General features: G+C 42.1%; 1 protein-coding gene across 7 annotated transcripts in view; it reads right to left on the reverse strand.

Annotated features, from left to right (window-relative positions):
* The window catches only part of LOC140209773 (WD repeat-containing protein 72-like), a 360,805-nt gene that overhangs the window by 333,768 nt on the left and 2,912 nt on the right, over positions 1–24,125 (reverse strand). For 6 of the 7 annotated variants that reach the window (XM_072278225.1, XM_072278229.1, XM_072278227.1 and 3 more), the window contains exon 1: positions 8,948–9,272. The exons of the other annotated variant lie outside the window; for it this stretch is intronic. The gene's annotated coding sequence lies outside the window, so the exon portion shown is untranslated. Of the gene's footprint in view, positions 1–8,947; positions 9,273–24,125 lie in introns of those variants that run through there. 7 annotated transcript variants of the gene reach the window in all.

The following is a 24,125-nucleotide window of genomic DNA, read 5'->3' on the forward strand; positions in this document are numbered from 1 at the left end:
TGATAGCGTATTTGTTAAATAGGGCCCGTGCGCAATCCTGATTTGATGGAGACGGACGTGAGAAGCACAGAGGAACATCTGGAGAAACTTCTGAAATGCCTGCTTCGCTGCCGCTGCTACTGTGCAATCGAGAATCTCCGGAGGGGAAGGCCCCAAATCCTCGGCTTTGCCTATTGCCTGTTGCCGGGGCTGGGGTCACAGCACTCGGCAGAGATGGTGCTTGGTGCTTGGTGTCGGAGGGCTGGTCGGAGGCTCGAAGTTTTCGGATGGACTCAGAAATCGGACTGTGGTCGGGTGCTTCCAGGATACTGCATCGGCAAGTTTGCAGCACTGGAAGCTCATGGCAGGGAGAGTTCTTCTTCCTTCTCTGTCTGCGTGAAATGATGGGACTTTCGAGAGACTTTGAGACTTTTTTACCATGTCCATGGTCTGTTCGTCATCAAATTGCGGTATTGCTTTAGACTGTTGTAACTATATGATGTACTGGTTGGGCGCAGGAGTACATTCAGCCAGAGACTCATTCCACCGAGATACAACACAGAGCGTCATAGGAAGTCATTCCTGTCTGTGGCCATCAAACTTTACAACTCCTCCCTTGGAGGATCAGACACCCTAACCCAATAGGCTGGTCCTGGACTTATTTCCTGGCATAATTTAACATATTACTATTTAACTATTTATGGTTTTATTACTATTTATTATTTATGGTACAACTGTGACTAAAACCAATTTCCCCCAGGATCAATAAAGTATGACTATGACTATGACTATGACTACCCAGTGGATCATACAATAATGTATCTGCTACAAGGAGGGGATGGGAAATGATTAAGCAGGTCATGGTGACAATGACCAAAATCTTCATTATTTTTCTTTTGATTTTCAAAATTAACCCTGACTCATTAAAAAAGTACAAGAAATACAAAACAGTATAACTTTCTTTACATTCATAGTGCTGCCAAGTCCTTGAATTCATCTTGTCATCAAAGCACCAATACCACTCATGAGGCTTCTTTGAACAATGTGCTCTTGAAGTGCTTTTCGGGCCATTATACAGGGCTCAGCCCCTCACTGCCCAGTGACACAGGACCTTAGACTAAAGTCCTTCCTGCACCAAGCTTCAGTACATTTCTTAGCATGTAAACCTGGAGTTTGAAGGGTGCCAAATGGCGGCAATGGCTTTTTCCAAATCTAGTTTTTGGGGACTTCCAGAAATGGGTGTAGATCCAGAGGCCTAATGGTAGCAATGGAACAGAATGTTCAGGAGAGCATGTGGGAGAAGAATTAAAGGCCTGCAATATATTTTCCTATGCATGTGCACAAGATTAATTAAACACAAATTTAATTGTTAAATGTCATTGATTTTGACTTCACATTGATAATAATTTTCTCTTAACTTTATAGTGGAACCTCCAAGATGACCACAACCTTGTTGTTGGGTTTGCAGGCCCGTGTGCCTCAATGACCCAGAGAGCTATGTTGGCTGGAGTCTGGGCTTTATGCTTTGGCTCTTGGTAGGGTCACCCATGCCAAACAGGTCAAAGGGTAGAAGCCAGACCAAGAGTGGTCCAACAGTCCTCTAGGTTCGGGGGTCAGCTCAGGGCTAACATCCTTGACTGGTAAAACAAAACTGTTACGGATACAGCAACAAAGAATCCTTCTACATCCAAGAAGTCAAAGACAGAGATGGAGGACTCTCACTGCTATCCTAAGTGCCAGCGGTAGAAAGTAAATTCATACAGGATGATAGGTTGCATTTCTTGATAAATTGTTTGCTAGGCAAAATCATGCTGAATGCCAGTGAGCATTGGAGAACAAGCTCGGAGGTCAGCTAGGTTAATTGGCAACCATTTCATTTTCCTGGTTGTTAATTTTAATGCTCAGAAATATCAAGAGCAGCACAAAATGAGCACATTTAATCCACTGCAGTTTTACGTCAGAGACCCTCCATCTAAAAAGATCCCCAGTCTCTTCATTAGATTGGTGCCTGACAATAAAATAACGTGGACACAGACAACAAGCTTGTTAAGCACTACTTTTGCAACTGAATTCTTTAGTGAATGCATGGAGTTCCAGTTTGCACACCAAAGCTCAGCTGCAGCTAGCCAACACAACAGTAAGAAGCTGTCAACAGAATTTGAACTTCCATCATATAAGGTTATATGTAAAATCAAACTCTTTGTGATTAGTGAATAGATTTGACTTTTGAATTGCATAGATCATAATAGCTGTTTCAATTGTTCATTTACAATACAGCACACCCAGCAATCCTTTAAAAGGCTTTATAAATTATCAAAAGCTTCATTCATCATCTACAGTATAATAAATATGGAACAATAACAGCACATATTTCTGAAAGTAGCTTGACCTTGTCTGAAAAATACTGATGTATATGTTTATATTTTAGTTGCTTTTTCCCTCATAAGAAAAAAACTGACAAAGGAACACATATTTCAAAAACACCATGCAAGCTATTGTATAGCCCTCTGGAAGATCAAAAGTTCAGGAAATGGAACTGCATTTTACATTGTATTAGCGTTAAATTGTTCTAAAAAAAAATCTCCCTGTGTGCTGCTTCAGTCAGCACATTAGCCAGGGTTGATGGTTTGTTAAAATTATGTACTAAATGATTTTGAATGAAGCAATGAATCTTCATTGCTATCTCACAAGAACATTTATTATCTTTTGAACACTGTAATGATTTAAGGAATTATAAAGAATTAAGAAATTACATAGAATACTCAATAATGAATAGGCCATCAACCCCAATGATTGTAGAATTGCAGAATCACAGAAACTTAGAGCCTATTCAACTAATCTCTATTCCAGCCAGATCAGAGCTTTGCTCTTCCCAGCATTTAGTCCTTAACCTTGCAGATTACAGGACATTAAGTACGTATTCCATTATATTTGAACTAGAATATGGGCTTTTGCTTTTCCATTCTATCAGACAGTGGGCATCTGGTTGTGAATTCCAGATCTCTCTACTACCTTCTCGATATATAATCCTGTAAGACAAGGGACTTGTTAAAAACAAGCTTCTCATTATCTTCAGTCGTTCATGAAGACGGACGCTCAGAAAGGATGGAAGATAGAGAAGGTATAACACCTCATTAACACTGACATTTCATATACCATCTGAAATAAATGGAAATGCATCAAGAATTTTTTAAAAAACAGTATCTACCAGGGAAGGTTAGTTTACCACAAGAGTATGGATGTTTCAGACACTGCTCAGCAGATGAAAGTCAGGCTGGTAAGGTCAGGCAGAAGAGAAGATGGATTGAGTGACAGAAACCCACAACGGGCAATAAATTCCTTGAAGAGGTGGATTACTACAATTATCGAACAGAGTATGAAAGGGAAACTTCCAGCTTGAATCTTAGCTTCATTAAGCCAGTTGGGTCTGAGATACGTTACCTTGAGTGGGGAGAGAAACCCTTCCATTTGTTTCTACAACCACTGCTGGATGCATTCAATACCCACACATTCTGTTTGGAACCAGTGGATTTAAATCATAAACGGTGGCTAAAACCCTCTTGTCTGTTTGACACCATGACCTGAAATGTATTTCTCTCCCTGGTTACCTTTGAATAGTTCAACCATTTGTGAATAACAGATTTTTGAATTGCTTCCTTTCACATTCATAGACACCATGTAATGTTGATATTCACATCTTCCATCCGTAGTTTGTCACAAGTGTAACCCTTAAGTTCGGCCTGCATGTGTTCGTCTAGGCGAAGACAGCCTCTGACCCAGCCAAACTGAGAAATCTTGTTTGTGTGGATGCTGCGTGATGTGCTGCCCAGTTACAAATCTGAACCGCAAAAAATCAGACAGTACACTGTATGCAATTAAATGACTGAACTTTATAAATGTTAATCTGACTATAGGGTTAGTAAAGAAAATAAAAAGAAAAAGGGCCCATTTTAATGAAACAGTCTAAATTGCACATTGGAGTGAGTGGATTCGTCTGTTCCTTCCCCATCGACCTCCTCGGATCGTCGCTGACCGTCGGACCCACGTTCCAAGCCTACTCTGCCCGCTGGTCTACCAAATCTTTCCACTCGCATCTTCTCTTCATCTCTCGTTGACAAAAGACCACAAAATCCCTGCTCCCAGCCCCACAAGAAAGAACAACACGTCTCTCATTGGATAGCACACATTCCAAAGCCCCCGTTATCTCTAGTCATACCCAAACATTACTGCTACAAAGAAACCATTACGTTAGCAGTGAAACATTACAGAGAGGCCATTACATTGGCAGTGAAACCTTACAACACATTACACAAGTTATAAGACTTTTCTCAAAAGTTATGAAGTAGGCACAAGCATTAAACACTGGAAAGTTCACATACAACATCAATGTTTCAAAGTCTTTGAAATAAGGCAAATCACTCTTTAAACTTGCGGTTTAAGATAGCACAACCGAAGTTGTGTGACAGCCTACTAGTAAATCATAAGGCAAGAGAATCGACTAAAAACATTACTTATAGCATCTTTCATGGAGCAAATTGTGGTGAACTGTCACCGCAGATAGTGAGGAGGCAGGCGAGGCTAGTTCGGGGGATGAGCCGATTTGGTGAGATCAAATATGGCTTCAGATGGGGTGGACCAGGTGTATTGGGGTGCCTGGATCCGGGTCCTGGAATGTGGTACTACTCGGTGCTTAGACAAATTAAATGCCAGCACAGATAAACTGGAAGCCCCAGAGTCGGGTCCAGAGGTGAAAGTCAGGCTGATTTCACTTGCTCTCCCACGAATGTTCATTTCCTTCTCTGTGGCACTGAGGCTGTGATTTGATCCAGCAGCTGTGTGTTTCTGACCGGCTGGTATGAAAACTGGGGACTGAGGCTTGGCTTTGGCCCACTCCGGCTGCTCCAGAAGCGGACCTGTGACTCAGTCTGGTTTGGGATGCGGGTGACTTGCTCCTATCGTTTGCACGATGTGTGCCTTTTTTTCTCTCTTCCTCTGCACAGTGGTTTTTGGTCTTTCTCTTAATTGGGTTATTCGAGTTTCTCGCTTTATGGTTGCCTATAAGCAGACAAATTTCAAGGCGTATAGTTTATACATTTTTTGATAATAAATGTGGTTTGAATCTTTGAATCCTCTCATTTGGCTTCAATCTTGTTCTCTCTTTAACTTCCTTGCAAATCCCACCTATGCATTTGAACAAAACAGAGTCTGTCATGCTAAATTGATATCCTAAGGCAGAGACAGAATTTTAGATAAGTAAGCAGGTGTAAGGTTACTGATGGTAGACAGGAAAGCAGTTAATATTCCAGTCAGATCGGCTATGATCGAATAAAATGGTGAATCAGATCTGACAAGCTGAGTGGCCTTCTCCTCCTCTTAGCAAATATATAGTATATAATATGTATACATTGTATATAATTCTCCACCCCCCCCTTTATTCCCCACTCTGACCTTTTCTTCTTCTCACCTGCCTATCACTTCCTCCTGGGTCCCCTCCTTCCTTTCCACTCTGCTCTTCTATCAGATTCCTTCTTCTCCAGCTATTGACCTTTCCCATCCAACTGGCTTCACCCATCACCTTCCAGCTAGCCTCCTTCCCCTCCTCCACCTTTCTATCCTGACATTTCCCCCGTTCCCTTCAGTCCTCAAGAAGGATCTTGGGCCAAAACATTGACCATCTATTCAATTCCATAGATGCTGCCTGACCTGCTGAGTTGCTCCAGCATTTTGTGTGTGTGTGTGTGTGTGTGTGTGTGTGTGTGTGTGTGATTTCCAGCATCTGCAGTCTTTCTTGTTTTTATAATTTGTTTTCTTCATTAAGAACCAGGCAGTGTTAGCAAAATTATACATTATGTGGAAAGTTCCTAAGTACCTAATTGCTTCTAGTAAAGAGATGACTATCAGGCTAACGCCAATGACATTTTGCAAATGTCTCCTCAGAACTAACATTTCTCTACCTTCTGACAGGAGCTCTACAAAAATTAGTATGTTTAATAAACAAGTGCCAGAAATTGTCAAAGTCTCTGCAAACACTCAAGCAAAATTAAATAAATCCCTTGCATGGAAACCTCGGAAATATAATCGCCAACGACATTGTCACTGGCTTTTCAAACAGATGAACAAGGCTGTTACATACATCGCACTCCTCAACTATGGTAACAGAGGGGTGTGAGCTCATCCTAATCCAGAGATTTGGGTACACATTTCCAGGCTGACATTCTATTCAGTAATGTGGCAGTGCTGAGTGTTAACCTTTGTATAAAAACACTGTATGAACTCTCAGATGAATATAATAAATGGCACAAAGAAGAACACGGGACCTGTCTCCACAGTCCTGGCGAATATCTATCCTTCAAGCAACTATAGAGAAACAGGCTATCTGATAACTATCATGGTGCTGTTACAATGCACAAATAGGCTGGGTTTTTTTTTCCCTGTCTGCTACAACAGTGTCTACACTTTAAAATTACCTCATTGGTTGTGATAACCACAAAGGCAAAATACTAGTCCAAGACTTTCTCCTTTTACATGCAGAAGTTATTTTACAAAGATCACACGAATGTATTTTCTTCTTTATCATACTGGCATTATAAAAGAGTTACCCTATTTCAATCAGCTGAACGAATTAAAACTGGTGGTCTTCTTAATCAGTACGATTCAATAGAGCATCAGGTTGTTCACTGAATCACTCTTATTTGCCCTTCTCATCAAGGAGTAGACAATTGCTTTCCTTTGATCTTGAATGTGATACTCTTGGAGCCTTTAACAGTGCAGATGTGGAGAGGACATTTCCTTATATGAAAGATTTGAATTTGTAATCACTGTTTAAAAGTAAGGGGTCTTCCTTTCAAGGTAGAAAGGAGGTGAAAGTTTTTAGACTCCAATGTTCTGGACTTCTGATTGTCCATTCATTTTAATTCTATGTTTCACTCCCTCTCTGTCCTGGGCTTTCCATACACAATGTAAACTCAAGGGACATCATCCCACACTCTAGCCTTCTAGACTCTAGGTTGAATTCAATTCCTTCCAACAAAGGTTCCACTGTTCCTATTAGCAATTCCTCAAGCTGCATGTTTTGCTTGGTTTCTTCTTGCATTATCAGACCAAAAAGTTTTGTACCATTCCCACTGAGCAGTTAATCTCATCTGCCATTCTTCATATAATTCATTTTTCTCTCCCCCCCCCCACCACCATTTCTTTGTGTTATAACTCATGATCTCTCCTTCTCCCATTTCTGTTAGAAAGTCATCATCACAGCAGACTGATTCACCAGCCAAATGTTGCCTGGCCCATTATGTATTCCCAGCATTTTCTGTTTTAGAAGCTGTTGTGTTTGTTATTAAGGGACCATCATACAGGATATTTAACAGAACTTTATCGACAACCTTTGCTTGTAGAATGAAATATGTGAAATCCTCCCATGTGGGAGTAGCCAACTGTGTGGCACAAAAATAACACTATTAACTACCAAGAAATAAGTTGATTAAAGATTGAGCATTGACCAATACTCAAGGAATAATACTGCTGTTTGTCTTCAAATTAGATCAATGGAATTTTAATTTCATTTACATAAGAGGACTGAATGATGGTATGGTGGTTAGTAGATTTGTACATTATGCTAAAATAAAGTGAAGAAGATTATCAAAAACTGCAGAAAGATCTTGATAGACTAGACAAGCAGGCCAAGGAACGGCAGGTGGAGTTTAATTTAGATAAGTACAAGGTATTGCATATTGGAAAGTCAAATCAAGGTAGGATTTTGAGAGGAAACAATAAGGTGCTGGAGAATGTCGTAGAACAGAGGGACCTTGAAGTTCAGGTACATGGTTCCTTGAAAGTATTGTCACAGGTAGACAGGGTGGTGTAGTCAGCTTTCGGCATGTTGGCCCTTGTCAGTCGGGGTATTGAGAATTGAAGTTGGGTAATTATCTTGCAGTCATACAAGGTGCTGGTGAGGCCACACTTGGAGTATTATGTTCAGTGTTGGTCACTGTACTATAAGAAAGATGTTATTAGACTGCAGAAGAGATTTACAAAGTTATTGACAGGACTCAAGGGATTGAGTCATAGGGAAATGTTAAACAGTCTAGGACTATTTTCCCTCAGAGTGCAGGGGATCTAACAGAGATGTATGAAATCATGAGGGGCGATAGGTAGGATGAATAAACTCAGTGTTTTTACCAGTGTATGGTAGAAAAGGACTAGAGGGCATAGCTTAAGATGAAAGGGGGAAGATTTAATAGTAAATTGAAAGGAAGCATTTTTTTACACAGAAGGAGTGTGTAATGAAATGAGCTGCAAGAGTAAGACAGGTAGAATAGCAACTTTTAAAAGACAATAGGACAGGTAGATGGTTAGGAAAGGTTTAGAGTGATATGGGCCAAATGCTGGCAAATGGAACTAATTTGGATAGGCATTTTGGTCACCATGGTCCTGCTTCTGTACTGTATGACTCCGAATGCTTCTGCAAGCCATGCTTTAAAATCTCAGATAAACCCTACATTCTCCCCCACCATATCCGTGGATGGCTATCACTAATGTCATTGTTAACACTACCTTGAAATTTTCCGGCAATATAACTTTGGCGGTCTACTTCAGAAGTTTACATATCAGCTATGCTCATTGAATCATTAGGGATGCTCATTATTTTTAATACATTGCAACACTGGCGGTTTTGCCCATGTGTTTGCATTTCTACCATTGGTTTGGGAAATAAAGTCACAAAACAACTCACAGAATAACAAATGAGCAATGCTGCACAGGGCTTAATTAGGAAATTTTGGATGGTCTTCCATAAATGCAGGAATGGGTGTTATTACACAAGAGGTAGCAGCACTATCCCAGAGAAAGATTCATGCATGAATTTAAAATATTTCACTGCACATTCTAAACTCCCGAAAAGATTTTTTTTTCTCCTGCATCAGAATGCAAGTTTAAAAAAAGTAATTTTGACCCAAACAAATAAACTTACGGTTCTTTTGCCACTGGAGCCGACAGCAAGCGACATGCCCGGTAAGAGCTGGCAGTGGGAGGACACAAACCGTGTCTTTAAAACCTCTCCAGGGTGCACTGAAATCAAAGGCGGAACAAGAGTCGCACATCTGAGCTCCTGGTCAGATCCAAACACCAGTGAGCAGGAGCCGCCCCAAGCTGGTTCAGCTATATTGAGGAGGCTTGCTGCCTGCTCTGTTGAAGGTAAATTTCTTCTTTAAGCAGTCCAAGTGTGCACTTCTCACTTTGCTAGAACAGGATAATGCACAAGAACAGAACTGCAAAATTCCTTAGTTTGGTGTTGCTTAAACATTTGACTCACCTACTATGCAGGGCAGGGGCGGGGGGGGGCCGGTCACATGGAATTGATGATGTTAAACCAATTACTTGAAAGCCTTTGGCCACATTACAGGTTTCTTATTTTCCCTCCTCGCTCACTTATAATATTGTCAGACTAGAGGTTGACTGTATCATTGAAAGTCCAGAAATTTGCTCTAAAGAGCTGAAGCAAGAAGTCATTACCTTTACCCAAGCTGAACATTGCCTGAATATAGATATTTTAGACAAATATTGACAGTAGTTGAAGGATATAGTGGTAAACTATTGATGCAAGAGCTTTACAAGTAGCCAAGAATGTGTTGGTATGTTTGAATGCAATTATTATTACACAGTTGACTTCACATCTGTAACACCAGGGGCAAAGTTTTACTTCACCGTCTCATAACTTCACTTTCTGCAAAACCTTGTGTTAATGTCTGGAAAAGAGACTCCTGAATACAAAGGAGAAAATTATGAAGGGTATAGATAGGGTAAATGCAAACAGGCTTTTTCCACTGAGGTTGGGTGAAACTAGAACTAGAGGCCTTGGGTTAAGGGTGAAAGGTGAACATGAGGGGAAACTTCTTTACCCAGAGTGTGAAACGAGCTGCCAGCACAAGCAGTGGATGGGGATTTAACTTTAACATTTAAGATTGGATAAGTACACGGATGAGAGGTACAAGTCAATGGGACTAGACAGAATAATAGTTCAGCATGGACTAGATGGGCTCAAGGGCCTGTTTCTGTGCTGTGGTCGTGGTCTATGGCTCTATGACAATCAGAAGTCTGGCATTAAAGATCCACAGCTAGAAATTTTATTTACTTATTTATTGAGATACAGCACAGCCATTCGGCCCTTCAAGCTGTGCTACCCAGCAACCCCTGATTTAACCCCGGCCTTATCACAGGACAATTTACAATGATCAACTAACCTGCCAACCGGTACATCCTTGGAATGTAGGAGGAAACCGGAACACAGGGTCATGGGGAGAATGTACAAACTCCTTACAGATTGCGGTGGGAATGGAACCCAGGTTGCTCGCACTGTAAAGAGTTGTGCTGACCTCTACGCCACCGTGCTTTTGCATTCTGCTTAAAAGAACTTAACCTTGAACCCTATCACTATATGTAATTAGATCCCTTCTGCCCAATCATACAGTGGCTACATTCTTCCCACTTTCTCCACACATATCTGCCGACACTCACACAGGATTCTGGCATGTACAGTGATATGAAATGCATGCTTTTACATTATTTGTACTGCATTCCATTGTGTGGAATGGCTCTTGAGTTGTATTTGCACCCTACACTGCAAAAGTCATAACAATGCTGTCAAGATCCATTACCATGTTACTTGAATGAGACAAGCACTGTTGGGTTTGTCGTATCAATCTTCGCTGCCGTCCCACCCTGATGCACCACCATCACTGTGAGTATTACCTGCATCACTTCTCCTACCACCTCCATAAGGCAAACATCAATTCACTCTCTGACTGTTACCCTATCCAAATGCATTCATGATAACCACCCTCCACCACTCATTCATATTCACAACCCTCAAGATCCCATTTCTCCTACTGCCCATGGCTCCAAATCTAACACCACCACCACCCCACCCCCCCACCGCAACCCCACCACTGGCACAGGCCATTATTAACCATGCCACTCCCACTGGTATCCCCAACCTACGAATAGGAGGGACAATGCAAAAAAATGACATAGTGTTTCTATTTTCAAGACATGATTATTGCACAAAATGTCTTGGGCTAATTGGGTGACAGACAATAATGAACAGGAACCTTACTCAATATTGATCTATCTTCTGGTTAACTGTCCACTTGAGAATTTTTATGCCTATAACTAAGCACATCCTGAGTCAGTAACTCCTGGACCCATACCTCAGACAAACCTTCCGTCTAAGAATATCATTAATCAAATAATGATTGTAGATAATTACAGTTGAAACTAGTTTTAAACATAATGGGTGATGCATCTTGAGATAGATGCGAATTCTATATGAAAGTTTGACAACAGCAAATGTATTTACCCTTAATCTCCAATAACAGAAAGAAAACAGAAAATGGTGGGGACAGTCAGCACATCAGGTAGCATCTGTGAAAGGAGTCTTTCATCCACTTTTGAGTGGCCTTAAACTTCAAACATTGATTCTGTTTCAGTTTCCAAAGGTGCCGCCTGACCTGCCGAGTAGCATCAGCGATTTTGACTTTTATTATCTGAAACCACCTATATTTCAAAAGAGTGTTATTAAACTCAATTGGAGACCAAGCTGCAGGAAGAGATAAGAGTTCAAAGTTCAAAGTGTACTTATTATTGAAGTAGGTACACCATATACAGCCCTGAGATTCATCTCCTTACAGGCAGCCACGAACAAAAGAACCCAATAGAATCCATTTTAAAAATAGACCACCAAACATCTAATGTGCAGAGGGGAAAGAAAACCGTGCATACAATAAAATTAAGCAAATAGCATTCAGAACTGAAGTTCACGAAAATGAGCCCACAGCCATGAAGCCTGCCACAGCCAATTCAGGAGCCCGTTATGTTGTGGTAGTGGATGGACATGGTAGATTTTAAAGGAAATCTAGAAATGGAAAAAATAGACAAAGAGATAGAAAGAAAAAAAATATTTGGAGCATGGGGCATAGAAGCTGACAGTGCAACTGTTAATAATGGCTAGTAGTGGAGCATTCAAAAATAGAGGATGTACAAGATGCTAATATTAAAGGAGTGCCTTGGTAGGAGTTCACAGAGGTAGAGATAGACAGGGTTCAAAACCAAAAAGATATTTTCATCAAGCAAGCACTAGGTCAGGGGTACCTAACCTGGGGGATACAGACCCTTCAGCTAATGGTAGCAGACCATGGCATAAGAAAAGTTTGGGAACCCCTGCACTAGGGTATCTGTTTATTTGTTTCTCTCTGCTTACTGAAACGTAATTTTGTCGAATATATTATGCATAGCTTGAAGATTTATTCCACAGGCCACATGACTGGTTTGCAAGTTTGAAAGGTTCAATGTTTATTTGACAACCTAGCTGAGGATAAAATATAGTAGAACTTGTTTTTTTCCTCCAGATTTTAAAATTAACCACTAATCAAAACAATCTGATGGTCAATGTCACTATGGCATAGAAAGGAGCCATATAGGACCTCATGGATTTAACTCCTCAGATCAACAATGAACAAACAGATCTCACAAGAATACTGCTGGCCAATCAGGGCAACAAGAGTCATCAAGATGATCAATGTTTTCCCAAGGGAAGATGATTGAGCAAAGGAACTGAGGGTGAAGCTGACATTTAGAGACTGGGATAGGACTTTGGGCCAACAGGTAGTTTATTCTCTCGTACTCCCTTGTCCATTCATCCCCCCCATCCCTCCCCACTGATCTCCCTCCTGGCACTTATCCGTGTAAGCGGAACGAGTGCTACACGTGCCCTTACACTTCCTCCCTCTCCACCATTCAGGGCCCCAAACAGTCCTTCCAGGTGAGGCGACACTTCACTTGTGAGTCGGCTGGGGTGATATATTGCGTCCGGTGCTCCCGATGAGGCCGTCTATATATTGGCGAGACCCAACGCAGACTGGGAGATCGTCTCACTGAACACCTACGCTCTGTCCGCCAGAAAAAGCAGGATCTCCCAGTGGCCACACATGTTAATTCCACATCCCATTCCCATTCTGACATGTCTATCCACGGCCTCCTCTACTGTAAAGATGAAGCCACAGGCAGGTTGGAGGAACAACACCTTATATTCCGTCTGTGTAGCCTCCAACCTGATGGCATGAACATTGACTTCTCTAACTTCCGCTAATGCCCCACCTCCCCCTCGTACGCCATCCATTATTTATTTATATACACACATTCTTTCTCTCTCTCTCCTTTTTCTCCCTCTGTCCCTTTGACTATACCCCTTGCCCATCCTCTGGGTTTTTCCCCCCCTCCCCCTTTTCCTTCTCTCTGGGCCTCCTGTCCCATGATCCTCTCATACCCCTTTTGCCAATCGCCTGTCCAGCTCTTGGCTCCATCCCTCCCCCTCCTGTCTTCTGTTATCATTTTAGATCTCCCCCTCCCCTTCCCACTTTCAAATCTCCTACCCACTCTTCCTTCAGTTAGTCCTGACGAAGGGTCTCGGCCTGAAACTTCGACTGTACCACTTCCTAGAGATGCTGCCTGGCCTGCTGTGTTCACCAGCAACTTTGATGTGTGTTGCTTGAATTTCCAGCATCTGCAGAATTCCTCGTGTTTGCATAGTTTATTCCTAAGCATTTCTTCAGACTTTGAAGTGGACCATTTTAAATAGATAGGCACATAGATATAGGGAGGGTGTCTAAGACTTTTTTGCACAGTACTGTGGCAATTTGATATATTGCACTGCACTGCTGCGGCAAAAAACAGACAAATTTCATGACATATGTGAGTGATGATAAACCTTATTCTGATATGGGTCTCTTGTGGGCTGAGAGTCGGAAAGGGGACAGGGAGAGGGGAATCACAGTAGGAAAAATGGGAGGGGAAAGAGGAAGGAGTGGGAACGCCAGAGAGACATTCTGTAATGATCAATAAACCAATTGTTTGGAATCAAATGACCTTGCCTGGTGTCTCAGGGCTGGGCGTGTCTGCACCTGCGACACTCCCTGCCCCGGCACTCCTTCTCCGCCACCTGCCCCACACCCTTCCCACGGCACTCCACCCTCATCAAGCTCTGGAACCAATAGAAAATACCTGTTAATGCATTCATGAAACAGCCAGAGGATTGCTTTTAAAAATAAGCACTGTTTTCTGATATTATCCTTTTGGGATGAAAATACTTCTCCATTATCTCATCTACCCCACCTCAGTGTGTTTTATTCTTAGCAGCCCTCTGGTGGTGGCGCAGTGACATCAGCGCCGGACTCCGGAACGGAGGTTCCCGGGTTCGAATCCAGTCGCGCTACTCCCAAGTATGCTTTCCATCCGTGCCGGGTTGAGTGTTGAGCTCGCAACTTGACCTCATAAAATAAAGAAAAATACTGCAAAATGTCTGTGCGAGGAGTGGCGCCCCACACAGCCTTCTGATCTGCGCCTTGTAAGGCATGAAAATGCCCGATGCTGGCCTTTCAGGCCTGAATCGACGTCATCATCATCATCAGCCCTCTGCAATGGTTCCCAACCTGGGGTCCTTGCTTAATGGCATGTTTCATGGCATTAAAAAGGTTGGGAACCCCTGCTATAGTAAGTTATTCACTTCACAGACAGCTGAGGACAGACCAAAATTGCTGGTCAAACCAGTGACACTTGCTTTATTTAAAAGAATAAAAGAAAGCTCTCTGACATAGCTGAACAATCAATCTTATCATTCTTCTTGGGTTAGCATATCTCTTTCAGCAAGGCTCATTGAGGAAATACAAAGTGGGGAAAGTGGATGGAAAGAGATGTTTTAGAGAAATAAACTCCATCAAGAAAAATTGACAGTTAAATTTGAAGTCAAGACATCTGTTGCCAAGTAATCCAGTAAGAATAGTAGCTCATTGTGAGTCTTATCAGTAGCACTCCCATTATCAGGCAGTGAATGAAAAGCCTGATCTAATGTGTGAAGTCAAATGTAAAGAGAAAATGCTGAAAATGTTCAGCATCTGCAGCAAGAGAGAAAAAAAATGTCCTGTGTCATTGACTTTTCTTCAGAACTGTGAAAAGTTAGAAATCAAGCATGCTTTAAGATGGGGAGGGGTGAAGAGAACAAAGGGAATGTCTGTGATAGGATGGACATGAAGGACACGAGTGGTAGTACCAACTGAGAAAGGCTTATTCAATGCAGCAGACCTGATAGAAGAGAATGAATAAGAACAGAGGAGAAAGAAAAACAGTACTAGAAATGTTCAACATTATTTATGGATAGAGAAAAATGGCCAACATTGTAGATTGATGTTGAACTGGTTAGTCCTGGTGGAAAGTGGAAAAATTGATTTCCACAATTTCAGATAACCAGTGTTGAGTCCTGAGCAATGTAATGTGACTCAGTGAAACTTGTTTCTTGATCTTATGCTTATTGGAATTCATGAAAAGACCATGAAAACAGAGCGTTAGAACCAGGGAGAGATTATTTAAGTTGACTGGAAGTTTAGAGTCACGTATCTGGGGTGTCCTGCAAAATGATCATCCGATGTGTATTTGCTTTTCACCCCAAAGTCAAGGCAACATCATTGAAGAAGTGTTAGATACACTGCAAAATGGCATAAGAAGGAGAGTGGTTGCTAGAGATGAAAGAGTAAATGAGTGAGTTACAGAAGATTATAGATCCTCCAGACTGTTGGACAAGTTTATGATTATGGTAAGGGAGTGGAAGATGTGTCCAGTGGTGGTATCATATTGAATGTATCAGAAACAATAGGGATTGATCTGTTGCATGTGAAGGTTAGTAGGATGCAGGATAAGGATATAGGGAATGAGGTATGGAGAGGCGATGGAATCAGAGCAGAAATACCATAAGTGAAACAGAGCCAATTGAAAGCTCTGTCAACCATAGCTGCTGGCAGGAGGACCAAACTAAGGAAGACATTCTAGAGGCATTAGTGTGGAAAGTGCCATCACTAAAACAAGTAGGGAAATGCAATGGAGTTCTTGTGAGAAGTGGTGGAAGAAAAGTGGTTATGAAAGATGCACAAGTCAATGGGTTTGTCATGCACACTGATCACTAGCCTGCTTCCTGAGATAGAGATAGAGAATTCTTGAAAGGCAAAAAAAGAGAATTGGATCACGTGAAATTGCAAGCAGGGTGAAAACTGGCAGCAAAAGTTAAAAAAAAAACTTTTGAAGGTGAGTGTTTCAGTATTCCAGGGCAATGTTTAGGCAGTGTTACATTGTTATACTCTAAAGCCTCAACATACCATGCAGGGAATTCAGTCAAAATCACAGATCCTTCGACTGTACTTGAAAGGAAAAAAAAGATTGTTTATTCAGCTTAGTGCTGTTTCCCAAACACTGCAATAGTTGCTACCACTACTATCAGTGTACTGAAGAAGCAAAGCATACCAAGTTGCTCAAGGTACTTTTCATGGTGATAAGCACTATAATATACTTTCTTCATTCTCTCTGCTTATTTGAGCTACATCTTTCCTTGAAAAAGCACAAAAACAAATAAGGTGCCAAAAGCAACAATAGAAAAAAAAGTAAGGTAAATTAACAACACAAGTAGCTGGCCAAAGCTGAACCAGTCAGTGTGCAGCTCCAGCTGGCCTCTGCCTCACCCCTTCTGAGAAATGAGAAAGGATTTAAACCACATGTAGAAAGAAGGAAAGAGCAGAAGCAGTTAATCCACATTCTAGGACTAGTTGTGTTGCTTTTTGATCAATATTGCAGGTTTTTCTTTTATTTACAGTCTTCCATCTATAGAATCAGAAATTTCTCCATATGGCTCTCTGAACAACGGTATTCCTGATAATAATTCTGAATCGATAAAGTACTAGAGGGAAGAACAAAGGATAAATCCACTAATAAGGTGAAGATTAATTTTTAATGAGGCAGATTTTAGTCTCAAAGGTTTCCTCCTTGCCTCTCTCACTGTTTCCAGTTTTTAAACCTGATGTACTTTCAGGTTAACTGCTACCCTGTTTGCATCCAGCAAGTGAACCTCGCAGCACTCTGACCTAGAAGACGTCTTTTATTTTCTGGTATCTAGATCACTAATAGTGAGGCCCACAGAACAGAATATTGTCCAGTCACTAAAAAAAATTGCTTTCCTAAGACAATATTTCTCCTTTCTTTGCTGAACATCATACCATCAAAATGAAATATGACTTCAAAGCAACAGGATGAGCAAGTGGAATATAGTTAACAGTGAGGTATCCTTCTTACTTTTTTCACTTTATAAAAATATCTGAATGAAATGTTCAGTTAGTCCAGGCACTCTTTCAAGCAGACACTGTTGAACTGATTTAGAGTGAGAGGCTGTTCAGATTCACTGGTCCACTCCAACATTCTGATCGGGAAGAAGTAATAATCACAGGAGATTCTGCAGATGCTGGAAATCTTGAGTAACTCGCATAAAATGCTGCAGGAGTTCAGCAGGGCAGGCAGCATCAATGGAGTTAAGTGAACAGTTGATCTAAACAGCGGCCACTCCGGTGGTGATGTCTGTTATTTGTCAAGTAGGGTGCCGTGCACAATCCTGATTTGATGGAGATGGATGTGAGAGCACGGAGGAACATCTGGTGAAACTTCTGAAATGCCTGCTTCGCTGCTGCTGCTACTGTGTGGTACAGAATCTCCAGAGGAGAAGGCCCGAGTCCTCGGCTTTGCTTGTTGCTTGGTGACCGGGGCGGGGCCGAAGCGCTCGGCAGAGGATGGTGCTCAGAGAGGCTGTGTCGGAGGCTCAAAGTTTTCAGATGGACTCAGAGTCTGCTGCGGTCGGGTGCTTCCAATGGTGCTGCATCGGCAAGTTGGCGGTGCTTGGAGGTTCATGGCAGGGAGAGTTCCTCCCTTCTGCAGCCTGTGTGAGATGATGAGTCTATCGGGACTTTGAGACTTTTTTTTACCGTGCCCATGATTTGATCTTTATCAAATTACTGTATTGCTTTGCACTGTTGTAACTATATGTTATAATTATGTGCTTTTGTCAGTTTATTCTTGGTTTGTCCTGTGTTTTCTTGTGATATCATTCTGGAGGAACGTTGTATCATTTTTTAATGCACGCATTTCTAAATGACAATAAACGGGAACTGAACTGAACTGAAATGTGACGGCACGGTGGCGTAATGGTTAGAAAAACTATTTACTGTACAGGTGACCAAGGTTCAATTCCTGCCGCTGCCCGTAAGTTCTCCCCGTGACCGCGTGGGTTTCCTCTGGGTGCTCTGGTTTCCTCCGACAGTCTAAAGACCTACCAGTTAGTAGGTTAATTGGGCATTGTAAATTGTCCCGTGAGTAGGATAGTATTTAATCGGGGGATTGCAGGGCTGCACGGCTTAAAGAGCCAGAAAGGCCTATTCCACACTATCTCAATAAACAATAAACAATAAATAAAAAGTTGAAATGACTAGACTTTGGCTATCAATGAGCATCTATTTCATTGCTGCCTTGAGAGTGTTCAGGTTTAATTAAGCCCAGCGGTTTAAGGATCAGTCCAGTATGACTCTGTCAGTTACTGCTATCTCTTGAGGCCAAACACCAGCACCTAAACATAACAATCATAACATAACAACCTGCAAACTTTGGATGTAAACAATTTCAAGGATAAAGGAGTTCCTGTTTCTCCCTGTCAGCGGGTCAGAGAGCATCTACGGAGGGGGATACGCAATTGCTGTTTCGGGCCAAGATCCTTCACCAGGATTAGAAGGGAAGGGATCTGAGAGGACAACCAGAATGGGGGATGGACAAAGAGAGGGCGGAGGGAGAAGGGAGTAATGGGTAGAATTAAAGAAATTGATGTTTCATTTTCAGGTGGAAGACTACTCGGACGGGGCTCACCCCTTCTCTTCTCACCTGCCTGCCACCTCCCTCAGGGAAACAATCCCCACCATCCAATATGTCAACTCCAACCATCAAGCATCCATTTGTCCAATAATCCTACCTTAACCCATTTTATTTCCCCGACATTCCCATCAACTCTCTAAGATTCTACCAATTATCCAGACTCTACAGGCAATTTACAGTGGTCAATTAACTTAACAATCTGCAAACTTTGGATGTAGGAGGAAACGAGGTCATCTGGAGAAAACTCATGCAGGCTTCTCTCTTGTACAAAGGTTGTATAATTTAATGTTTATCTTTTGAGTTCCGTGTATCTGATGTTGCGTTCCTGTAATGTTGCTATGGATAAGTTTCCCTTTAAACCTGCACACACAATTGTGTACATAACAAAAAGTAGACTTTTGACTCATCAAACTGAATATTTCAGCTCCAGCACAGCACCCAATTTCCACTCTGCTCTTGCTAGTTCCACCTTTCTAGGACGTTGTGCTTATTTTTACTGCTGTTTGCATTCGATCATTTTATTCTGAACAATCTGTATTTGGTCGGCAGTTGACATTTGTTTCGTTTTAGCTGCTACCAGTTGTTTTAACTCAAGCTTGTTCCCAGCGCTCCAAAACATTCCCGGGCAAAACTGAATCAGTAATGGACTGAGGGTTAGCTTAATGTATGCAGTAAATCTGATGTTCTGTGCCCTAGGCTAACAATCTGTGCTTTTGTTTCCGAGTCACACCTGATACAGTGAGGATTGCCCACTGTATATTTCTGTTCCCTCCAATACTATACTGATAGCTTACATTTTTCAGGCGACGGTGAGAAATTCTTATTACAGGAAAGAAATATGAGTAGCAGTTATCCCATCAGATGGTTCTAAGTGAGAAGTAGTGTACAGTTGGGAAATTATAGCCCTTGGTAAATAAATCCAGAATAAAGAGCAAGTATCAGTAAACATGACCTTGTAGTGGTCATATTGCGGGAAACGCTTAAAATTTAGTTCTGCCATGTTTCAGAAAAGTAAATTTGTCATCCTTATCCACTTGGCCAATGCTTGACTCCAGTCTTACCCCAGTACAGTCGACCTGCTCTCTGAAGCAAGGCGCCCAACTGCACCAAATTATTAAGAGAAAGAAACATTAATGCCTGTGGGCACCTAATTAGCCAGCCAGCACTCCTTACAAGCAGTCAGTCTCAAGCATAAGACGCAATTTAGGGAAGGTCATAAAAATGTCAACAAGCTATTTAACTTACCCCTGGTCCATTTAACAGTTTTCCAAAAAAAAAACAAACGTTTTAGAATACTAGAGGTTTTTGTCTCCAGAACTTCAGATGAAGTGTCACAGAGTCACTACATCCCAAAATCATTAGCAGTTACTTGAATTTCAACTCAGCTCTGGAAAACAGCCGGACTATGGCCGGTGTGCAAATTTTGATGCGATTCCGGATTCGCCACGTGATTTAGCCTCACGGTAGCATAGCGGTTAACACAATGCTGTTTCAGCTCGGGGTGCTCCAGAGTTTGGAGTTCGATTCCAGCGCCGTTCTGTGATGGTTGTCTTTGCCTGTCCTCCCCGTGGAATGTGTGGGTTTTCCCCAGGTGCTCTAGTTTCATCCCACAGTCCAAAAGACATCCCAGGGAGGTTAATTGGTCTGTAAATTGTCCCGTGATTATGTTAGGGTAAATCAGGGTTGTGAGGTTACTGGGGCAGCATGGCTAAAAGATCTGGAAGGGCCTACTCCATGCTGTATCATTAAGTAAAGGGATAGATAGATAGGTAGGTAGGTAGATAGATAGATAGTTAGATACAAAAATAATAGTGCAAAAAGAAAACAAAATAGGCAGTGTTGATGGACCATTCAAAATTCAGATGGTAGAGGGGAAGAAGCAATTTCTAAAATATTCAAAACTGAACCAGTTTTGTCTTGTTTAGAATTGTTTTTTTTTTCAGAGTTGTATCTCACTGGACTGGAGCCTGCACATTAACCACATCCTCAGGTGTGGTGGCAAATTCTGGAGCCTGACAGAGCCACAGATAACATTGAGTAGAGAGCTCCACAGCCAAAGCCCTGTTGATAAGATCTGACAGCTGGCAAACCCTAGGCTGAGCTGGATTCTTCTCAAATCAAATTCAGGTTTAATATCATTGGCATATGTTGTGAAATCTGTTGATTTTGCAGCAGTCAATGAATACAACAGTGTTTAAATATTTCTGACATTAAGGGACTTCAACAAAGCAATAAAAATCAAAGTAATTAAAACTGAACTTTCTTGCAAAATGAAAAAGTTAATTTAGTTGAAAACATAAAAACACAGAAATAATTAAACACATTAAATTAAAGCAGAGCAACTATGGAAATAATTTGACTTCCCTTTAGCCTCCAAATCCGCAGGATCAGAAATCCAATGAAGCTAATGGGAGTGTGGATCCTGTTCCAGATCTGGCTTTGAACAATATTTGAATGTTGATTCCGCATGAAGACAGGGCCTGCCCCGCATTCCTCAGTAAATCCTACTTTGGAGCAATGCCTGCAACTTCCTTGAGTTTGAGCAGATGAATGACGGCAGTTCCATTTGAAAAAGCTGTTTTCCTAGCTTGCATAATGAAGCCCACACTTAAACTGCTCACATTACATCTCCTTATGACCGGGAAGACCATTCTGACCATTGTATCCGTGCCCAGCAGTCCCACTTCCCACTTTTTTCCCAGTAACATATGCCCTCTCACATGCCCATCCACATTCTGATTCTCCTAGAAATTGGGTAATTTACAGAAACTAAGTAATCTATCAACCAGATATGCTTGGGGCATACAGTACCAGGGGAAACACATACACTCACAGCGAAAACGCGTAAACTCCACAAAGACATCACCAGAGGTTCAGGCTGCTGGAAAGGTGAAGAATCAGGACTACTCACAACACGCTGGAGGAACTCAGCAGGTGCGGCAGCATCCGTGGAAACGATTAGTCAACATTTCGGGCCGGAACCCTTCGTCAGATGCTGCCCGACCTGCTGAGTTCCTCCAGCGTGTTGTGAGTGTTGCTTTGACCCCAGCATCTGCAGAGTATTTTGTGTGAAGTATCAGGACTATCTTCTGTTCCACTTCTATTTTTATTCACTCAAGGTAAATACTTGCTTCCAGAAAATAGCTAAAAATAATCAATTTACTCCTGCTGCTAAAACAGGTCGTCAACAGAACCTGCTTTAAATACGACATTGGAAAATGCAAACAACATTGTTATAAATTGAAGCACACTGCTCGACAATGCATCACAACGAGGATATATTTTCTCACATTGTCTACAAATTCCCAGATCTCTCACAGTAAATACTGCAGAACGTTTGTAATGAAAAAGAATGGTATTATAAAGCACAAACCAAGAACTCAAGCAATCAAACCAACACTGAACAAAATATTCACAGTAACAGCAAGAGGAAAAAGTACAAGTGCTCGGCTGGTCAGGCAGCATCAGTGACATGAGAAACACTTTACAATTCAGGCCAGGGATCTTTTGTCAGAACTCATTTGAGAATAAGGTGTGTGAGAGAGAGTATGAGTATGAGAGAGACAGAGAGAGGGAGTGAGAGAGGGAAAGTGAGGGGGAATGTAGGGATTGTGAGATGAAGTGTAAGAGGGAAATGTGTGGGAGTGTGAAATGGAATGAGAGAGAGACAGAGTGAGAGAGAGAGAGATGGAGACAGCAAGAGAGAGACAGAGTGAGAGATACAGAGTGAGAGAGTGAGTGAGAGTGCGAGTGAGACTGGAGAGAGTAAGTGAGTGAGAGATATACAGAGTAAGGGAGAAATAGTGTGAGAGAGACACTGAGAGAGTGAGTGAGAGAGGGGGTTGACAGAATGAGAGAGAGAGTTACAGAATGAGAGAGAGTTACAGAGTGAGAAAGCAAGACAGAATGAGAGGGAGGGACAGTGACAGAGTCAAAGTAAAATAGAGAGAAACAGAGAATGTGAGACAGACACAGAGTGAGTGAGAGAGAAAGGGGCAGACAGAATAAGAAAAACAGTGAGAAAAGGTGCAAGAGAGATAGAGTGAGAGAGTCAACGTGAGAGGGAGACAAAGAGAGTGAGGGAAAAGGAGAGACAGAATGTGTGAGAGAGACAAAGTTTGAGGGGGAGGGTGGTGAGAGAAGGGAGAGTGAGTGAGAGAATGTGAGAGAGGGAAGAGAGAGACAGAATGAGTGAGAGAGTGAGAGTGAGGGGGAGACTGAGAGAGAGTGAGTGAGGCAGAGTGCGAGAGAAGGTGCGTGTGAGAGAGAAAGAGTGAGAGAGGGTGAAAGAGAGTGGGAGAGAGAGACAGATTAAGATTAAAAGAGAGAGAGAGGCAGATTGTTTGATTCAGACTGTTAGAGAGAGACAGAGCATGAGAGAGAGACAGTGAGAGAGAGCAATTGAGTGTGAGGCAGTGTGAGAGACTGAGAGAGAGTGAGAGGAAGACTGAGAGAGAGTGTGCAATTGAGAGTGAGAGAGTTTGAGAGACTGAGAGTGAGGGAGAGGCTGAGAGAGAGAGTGAGAGAGAAAGACACAGAGAATGTGAGAGAAAGAGAAAGAGAGGAAGTGTGTGTGAGAGAGAGCCAGAGAGAGTGAGAGAGAAACAGTGAGAGAAAGAGAGACAGAGTGTGAGAGAGAAAAGGACGAGGATTGGGAGAGACAGAGTGTTTGAGAGGGAGAAACAGTTATAGAGACTCACACAGTGTGGGAGAGCAAGAGACAGTCAGAGGAGAGAGAGATACAGGGTGAGAGATGGAAAGAGAGAGTGGGAGAGTGTGTGTGTGTGTGTGAAGGAGTGACTGTGTGAGAGAAAGTGTGAGAGACAGATTGAGAAAGTGTGAGAGTGACAGAGACAGAGACAGGAGAGTGTGAGAGAGGGACAGATGGGGAGAGAGAGAGTGCAAGAGAGTGTGTGTGAGAGAGAGAGACAGAGAGCGAGAGTGTGAGAGAGTGAATGTGAGAGAAAAAGTGAGAAACAGGTTGAGAAAGAGAGATAGATAATGTAAGAGAGAAAAAGAGTGAAAGAGTGAGAGAGTGAGAGACAGTTTGAGAGAGAGGGGGGGGGAGAGTATGAGAGAGTGTGTGAGAGAAAGAGTGAGAGCCAGAGAGAGAGAGAGAGAGAAAGAAAATCACAGGGACAGTAGGAGAGATATAGTCAAAGAGAGAGAGGCAAAGAGAGACAGAAAGACTGAACATGAGAGAGTGTGTGAGAGAGGGACAGATGGGGGGAGAGTGTGTGTGTGTGTGTGTGTGTGTGTGTGTGTGTGAGAGAGAGAGAGGCAGACTGAGAGAGAGAATGAGTGAGAGACAGAATGTGAGAGAGGGAATGTGAGAGATTGAATCAGAGAGTGAGAGAGAGTGACAGAGT

The sequence above is a fragment of the Mobula birostris genome, chromosome 14, assembly GCF_030028105.1.
Source record: "Mobula birostris isolate sMobBir1 chromosome 14, sMobBir1.hap1, whole genome shotgun sequence".
NCBI lineage: Eukaryota > Metazoa > Chordata > Chondrichthyes > Myliobatiformes > Myliobatidae > Mobula > Mobula birostris.